Below are 7,796 nucleotides of genomic sequence, written 5' to 3'. Positions count from 1 at the left end.
TCAGTGATCGTTAAAAAATAGATTAATATGATTCTTTTTTAGGGGGGAGGGGGGTTTAACCATGTTTTGAGAGATATTGAGGAGATAGGCACCTGAGCTTTGAAGGCAACTTCCGAAACAAGTCCACTTTACGGATATGAGGAGGAAGAGTAGCTATGGCAAACATGTCACTCCAATCAAGCTTCTGCTCCTCCGATACAACGAATGCCTGCCTGAAACCTTCGAAGTCGTCTTCCTTTTGCCATAGTTTCTTCTTTTTCTTCCATTGGAAGTCCGAAGAATTCTATAACTTCTCTCTTGAAGTCCTCCAGTAACGAAGGTGTCACTCCATGGTTTATAACCTAACATTCAACAATAAGCTAGCAAATTCTACAACCTTTTCACAATTACAAAAGTAGCTCTACCAGAAAGCAAAGAGTAATTTTTTAAAACTAATTCTCATACGACCAATAAATGAGAAGGGGATTATGCATTTTAGACTCCATCATTATCCAAGAGGATATTTATGTACATAAAAGGAATTCGAATTGGGGCATTCCGTTATTGTGATATTATGCTTCATCCTTGAGAAGTTAAATATAAGTCCCTTTTTGGGAGAAAAAGGGGAAAAGTTGAAAATAAGTATTACGGCGGTCCAAGTTTTAACATGTCTTAGATGTTTAATTTGAACTAAATAACTGAAAATTATTTTAAGAATCGTAGAGTCTATTTGGCTAAATTTCTAAAAACCGCTTATTTTGATAAGGACTTTCGTCAAAGAACCATTTTCCATGCAAAACATTTTTTTCGTACCAAACACACCAATAAATAAACAAGTTATGAAGAAAATCAAACCTGGAGAAAACCCCATTCTTGGCAAGCAGAGTGAAGCTTTTGCAACTCAGAATTCATGGAATCCCCTGATATCAACTTTTGAAGATCGATAACGGGGACTGTAGGAACCGCCTGTCCAGCAGATACGGCCGGAGATTCTTGTTCTGAGCGGACATAACTGGCTGGAATATTGGTAAGGTGCTCTTTGGCAAGGTCTTGAACACTTGGAACTAACAAAGATTTTCTAAACTTCAATTTTGCAGGCGTTGATTCCATTCGCTCTTGTTGCAAACCTGAAAATTATTAAATGTCTCGATCAAAACGAACAGCCAAAACAAGACCTATAGAATCCTTTTAGCTATTGATTCCGTTTAGTTTCGGGTTTATCATTTCTTCCAAAGCCATTTATTTATCAAGATAATTTTTATTTTTTATAATATATGATGACAAAAACTTTTTGTCTTTGTATCATCATCAGCTACCAGATTTACATCGCCGCTGGAGCAGTACCGCAACTCTATTCCAAAGTACTAACAAACAAAAATACCAAGCAAGATTAAATGCAAGTTTGAAAATTCAATTTATCTAGAGGAATGGTTAGAATTTAAAGCTTATGGGTTCGAGATTTTTAGTAATTTGTACCTTTTCAATGAATTTTTTAATATAAATATAGTGTTTAGACCAAAACTACTAGGTTCGATCGAACCTGTAATCAAAGTGCTAGTTCCATCCCGAATTTATGCAACTAGTCTCTGGGCACGCGTAAAATCCCATGTTAATGAGTATTAAATTTTTAAAAATCACATAAATATAATTAATGAAAAATTAAAGGAGAACAATATAAATTCGTAAAAATGACGAATGTAGATATTAATCAACTAACTCAATAAAAAAAAAATTTGACATTCCCACTCACAAAGAAAGTGAACCATAAAAGAATAGGTTGGTAGTGCTCAACTTTGTAGAAACATTTAGTAAGATATGACGTACAACATCAGTGAGAATCAATTAGTGACAATATTATTTTTAACAATCATAGAAACATGAGTTTAGGGGTGGTTTCGTCGTCCACCTCTGACTCATGTAAAAGAGGCAAAAAACAAAAAAAAAGTGGACCCCATATTAAAAAAACAAAGAATATTCATGTAATTTCCAAAGTATCCCCGTTAAGTTAATAATGGTGGATTCACTGCCACATGCGTATCAACCCATTACTGGGAGCCAATGAAATCATTGTACAGCAAAAAATGGGGACCCCATATTATTACTTTTCTTCAAAAGGTTAAGTAACCAAACCATACAATTTCCTCTCTTCTCTTATATTAGCCTGAAATCTAATCTAGATATTTAATTGTTGTATTTACTATTCTGCCATGTCCTTTATTTGTTATGTTTACTAAAATAAATATACTTAAAATATTTATATTTTAAAATAAGATAGAATTTAATACTTTTTCATGTTTATTCTTACTCTAATAAATGTGAAAAGAGATTAATGTCGTAAAAGAAAAAATAATATTAAATGGAGATCAAATAATAAATGAGGTAAATTAGTCAAATTATAATTCTAATTGAAGTTTCCTTAAAAAAACATGCAAAAGACAACACGACAAGTAAAATGAGCTAAACCAAGAATATTCACCAAAAATTAAAAAATAGTAGTTCTTCGTTTAAATAGAAAATCAATTTTTTACTTTGTTTCGTTTTAAACATGCAAAATTAATTTAATAATTTGAACTAATGTAAATTTGATTTAATTTTAGAATTATCCAAATCAAAATTTGATAAAAAAAATAATAAGTATTGTTTACATACATTAACAATATAATATTTTACACCTTTAAATTAATCGAATTAAAATTCAAGTTATCAACTGATGCTTAAATATTGCGATTGTTTTGTCTCAAAGAGGGGAAAATAGTTTCCTTTTAAACAAGTCTTCTCTTTTAAAAAGTATTAATAAATTTTTACAAACTTTGTATTCGTAGCAAACATTAATATAATAAAGTTTTGTATACGGAGCACAAACCACAGTGTTATATTAATCGTGTTTTAAACATACAACTTATTAGTAATATAAGTAAAAGATTCAAGCGAATTTTTATTTAAAAAGCTGACAAAATAATGAATAAAATAATTGCAATTTGAGAAATTATATAACCAATTAACATTAATAAGAAAAAAATTTGAAATAAAAGAAAAATATATGGGTCAAAAAATTAATTTGATGTGTAATTACATAACATAAAACTTTAGTAGAATTTAAATTAAATTTTAAAGAAAATACATTTAAATTTTAAAGAAAATACATTTATGATGTGAGACTACACGATAATATTTTCACTAAATTGATATAAATGATAAAAATACTTATTAACAATATATCATTGTAATTATGAAAGAAGAACAAACGCAAATATTGTATCATGCTAACAACTTTTCTGCTATCTATCGAGATAAATTACGCATTTGAATTATCGCATTTGAACTTTCTAATTTTTATTTGTGAATGGTAAATAAGAAATGATTGATCTTGAGTGAGAATAATGTATAATGACTCACGGTTGTTGTATAAAATAAAATTCAATCTAAGAAGCAAATATATATCTTTGCAAACCTAATAGATTTATTGCATTAAGCGATAGTAAAAAAAAAAAAACAGATAGAATGTTAGATTCTTAGTGCTTTACAACTTAAGAAATGAATGTTCTCATAATTAAAAAATAATAAGTTATGTTACTTTATTAAATTATACTGCTAAAGTTTTGGTTAGGAGCAGTAGAATGTAAATATTTCAACGAAATAAAAACTTTGAGATGAAATGAAATCAAATAATTTTCTATACGTACTTCTTCGAACGAAAATGTTGTCATACTAATATTATGTTTGTCATTAGCTCATATTAGGCCTTCGCACGGGCATCAACATCTAGTACATCTATACTCAAAGGAATTTCGTAATGAGTGAAATCAGACTTGTGCCAAAAATGAAGGAAAAACACACTTGTTGAAATATTTAAAATATCTTACTTGTTAGTATAAGCTTCGACGTTGGCACCAATGTATTCCAAATTGATGTTACTGAATGTTTTACACCAGCAACGGTTTGAAAGTAATCTAATAACATAAAAATTCTTTATACAAGTAATATAGAAAAATTAAACTCAAACTAAAAAGGTATGTTTTTTAAACTAATAGCCTGTCTGGCCAAGCTTATTTTTCCCCCAAAAGTACTCATTTTTTCAATAAGTACTTATTTTAAAAAAAGTGAGGTATTTGGCCAAGCTTTTGGGAGAAAATAAGTGTTTTTGAGAATAGCAGAAATAGTTTTTCAGAAGCTAAAAAAAATAACTTTTGCCCAAAAATACTTTTTTGAAAAGTACTTTTGAGAAAAATACACTTAGAAATACTTTTTAAAAGCTTGGTTAAACACTAATTGCTGCTCAAAAGTACTTTTTAAAGTAATTGACCAAATACAAACTACTTTTATCCAAAAGTACTTTTTTGAAAAATACTTTTAAAAAAAGTACTTTTTAAAATAAGCTATTTTTAGAAGTTTGACCAAACAGGCTATAAGTTTAGTTATCCTTAACTGATATGCTTTGTTAAGTTTTCTATAAACATACTATAATTTTAGAAAAATCCTTTAAGATAGGTATATAAAAGCTGAATCTCTTTTTGTTTAATTTGGGGAATAGGATGAAGGATATTGCATGAAGTGTTGAGGCATAGAGATAATTACACACGAAAAATTGATTATGGTAAAATGAGAGAAGGAAAAATGTAATCTCGATATCAAATAGTAAAACGTAAATGGAAAGATTAATACCTCATCACAAGTCCAACGACGATTTCCATCCCAAAACCCAAAAACTACATAATAATAATAATTATTTTTTCCATCTCAAAGCTTCTTCAGAAAACTCAAGATCATCTCAAATTGCCTCTTAAATCTTCTGCATGAATCAAGTCGCAAGAATAAAAAAGTTCAAATAGAAGTATAAGAAGAAGACATAAATAATTTAAAACAAAATTGGAGAAGATATCATCTAGTTTTGCTCAATCTATAATGTAAGCAAAAATGATCGAAATTATCAGAAGTAAAAAGTTTATCAAATATGATCAGCAAACTGAGGTGAATTCTGAGCTTCAGATGTACATACATTTGATAAAAATTAACATTATCACATTAAGAAGAACAATATAGTGCATTAATGATTGAATATGGTCTTTAAACAATGACCACTCAAAACGTTTCAGAAGAAAAATTGATTGTGCATTGAATAGTTTAAATGAATTTGATCCATTGAAATATGCAAAATTCACTGCAAACTCCTCAAATTCTCACAGTTTTATTATTTATTGGAAGGTAAGTTTACTTTTTAGCACAAAATTATCAATAGCAATATGTTTAAGTGAAGGGTAAAAAGGTCATTCATATTTTATGGGCATTTTAGTAATTCAACTTTCTACTTAATGAATTTGTTAGTGTTTCACAGATTTCATTTACGAAATAATCGTTTTAAATATTTAAATATTAGTTTGTGGTGTGATAAGTGGACAGACTTTCAGTGCCCTTTGTGGCTTTCTCATGTAATCCATCTAGATTCACATTTTATCAAGAAAAGCTAAAGGAGACAAGGGTGAATGGAGAGTGGACTTTTGAAGAATATGATCAACCATTACCTAAATATCCAATTGAGCTTATAGCAAGCATCAGAATTGGTTATTTTGAAGTTGTAGACTCTGCTACTTCGATACCATCTAATATACGAATTTCTTTTCAACCTCTTCCACTTCACACCCAATCAGACAAGTGAGAGATGCAGGTCTGTTGTGATGAAGAAAATCTGGCACAAGTCTATTCTTCTCAAAACGGAGTAACCGTTTGGCCATGAGAACTTTTAACTTTTTTTGGGGAAATTTTTTCACTTTATTTGAAAATCAATGTTTGGTCATGAAAATTTCAAATTGGAATTTGGAAAGCACTTAAAAAAATTTATTCTCACTTTTTTCACTTTTATTACATTCACACTATCAAATATTTTTTGTAAAAACTATAACCAAACACAACTCCAACTTCAAAATCCCAAATAAAGTGGAAAATGTTTGGTTTTCATGGCCAAACTTCTACTTATATGGTCACTATAGAAACAACAACAACAACATACCCACTGTAGTCCTACAAGTGGAGTCTGTAGAGGATAGAGTGTACGCAAACCTTACCCCTACCTTAAGAGATAGAGAGATTATTTCCGATAGACCCTCGGCTCAGAAAAATGAACACCATAGCAAATTATCTATTAAAGTCACTTATATTTATTTTGTATCAACAAAGTCATTCAAGTTACATTTTTTTTTAAATTTAATTCCAGCCAATCAGGTACAAGTCATGACTGATGAAGGATTTGGCATAAACCCTACCTTATTCATTAATCAAAAAGAGTAATACAAGAGGGGGCACGTATGGCTTTGACTTTCAATGGGCAAAAACACCATCTGCATACACTAAAGCCAATATACTACGTAAGAGACAACCATTTACATTATATATAGGATTGCAAATGGAGAAGGTGGGAAAGGTTTCTATAAAATAGATATTCCTTAGCCAAGTCAGAACCTCATGGTGGTTCAATTGCTTCCATGATCTCCATTTCTAATTCTTATAGTATCTATGTATGATTTTCCAACGAGCTCTCGAGTTAAAAACCCCTTAAAGTAATCAGCAACTCCAATCCTCCTAAATTGTGCAGGGCTTTGGGGAGTGAGGAGGCTAGGCGCTGGACCAAAATCTCCATCTAATTTGGGGCTCAAAAATGTAGCAATCGAGATCCTCTCCTTGTCCTCATTGACTATTGCTCGATGTTCAGTGCTTCTATATATTCCATTTGTCACAATCTGCAAAACAGCATTCAGAGAAACAAAAAAGACCATAAGTATTTTTGTGTGTTAGGTATAACGGAAGCAACTTTAATTTCGTGGAAAATGTTTTGATATTAGCAAATCAGGAAGTATTTTGATGAACTTTTTAATGAAATTTTTGAATACTGAAGATTAATAGTAATGTCAAAGACTTGTTAGTTGGAGCATGTAATATGAAGTGAAAGTTAGATATAAATATTTCTCATGAAAATGACTTTCTCATGAAAATATTTCTCACAAATTGACTTCCGCCATACCAAACAATACTTATTTCTCACCTCTAAACTGTCTCCGATGTTTACAACAAAGGCATCAGGAAGATATGGAACAGGAACCCAAGCTCCATTTTTTTTAATTTGAAGACCTTCAGTTTCATTAACTTGAAGGAGTATGGTTAGACCAACAGAATCAGAATGAGGGCATAAGCCCATAACAAGCTCTGGTTGAGGACAAGGAGGATAGTAGTTTATTCTCATCATTTGCACCCCTTCTTCAAATAGTACTTTCATATCCTCAGCTTGCATCCCTAATGCTTTAGCCATTTTGTAAATAATTTTCATGGCAAGTTCCTTGAGTTCTGCAGAGTATTGTTCCAGCGCATCCCTTGATGGTCCAAGAATTTAAATAAGAACGATCATCGATTAGCTAGGAAACATTAAGTTTTATGCACAATAAAAAAAAATTATACTAACAGGTTGTTATAGAGTTAATCGGAAGTAACACTTTATATTATACGTGGATTAATAACCCGAAAAAGAAAGTCCATGACGTATAAGTATATAACTTCAGAATAACAGTAATACGAAAGAATTAACAAAACCAAAAAAGCAAAAATCTTAGCCCCATTTGTTTGCACTTAATGGGGGTCTGAATCTGAATGGTTCAGATTTCAGCCCATTAAGTGCATTTGTTTTTTTTTTTTTTTAAATAGTCTCTTAATACATCTGAAAACATCTGACTCGGTCAGATTTCAAAAAGAATCTTAATGGGATTCAGACTCTCAAAAATGCCAAATTTATTTGCTTAAAAAGCTCACACGTCTGTTTTTTTTTTCTCTTTACA

At 30.4% G+C, this 7,796-nt stretch overlaps 1 pseudogene; it reads right to left on the bottom strand.

The window, feature by feature from the left end:
* Nucleotides 1–6,139: 6,139 nt before the first annotated feature.
* Nucleotides 6,140–7,372, bottom strand: LOC132047697 (oxoglutarate-dependent flavonoid 7-O-demethylase 1-like; annotated as a pseudogene).
* Nucleotides 7,373–7,796: the final 424 nt, after the last annotated feature.

This window comes from Lycium ferocissimum, chromosome 2 (genome assembly GCF_029784015.1).
Source record: "Lycium ferocissimum isolate CSIRO_LF1 chromosome 2, AGI_CSIRO_Lferr_CH_V1, whole genome shotgun sequence".
In the NCBI taxonomy this organism is placed as follows: Eukaryota; Viridiplantae; Streptophyta; class Magnoliopsida; order Solanales; family Solanaceae; genus Lycium; species Lycium ferocissimum.
The sequence above is the reverse complement of the archived record's forward strand: the minus strand, read 5'-3'. Positions and strand labels throughout refer to the sequence as shown.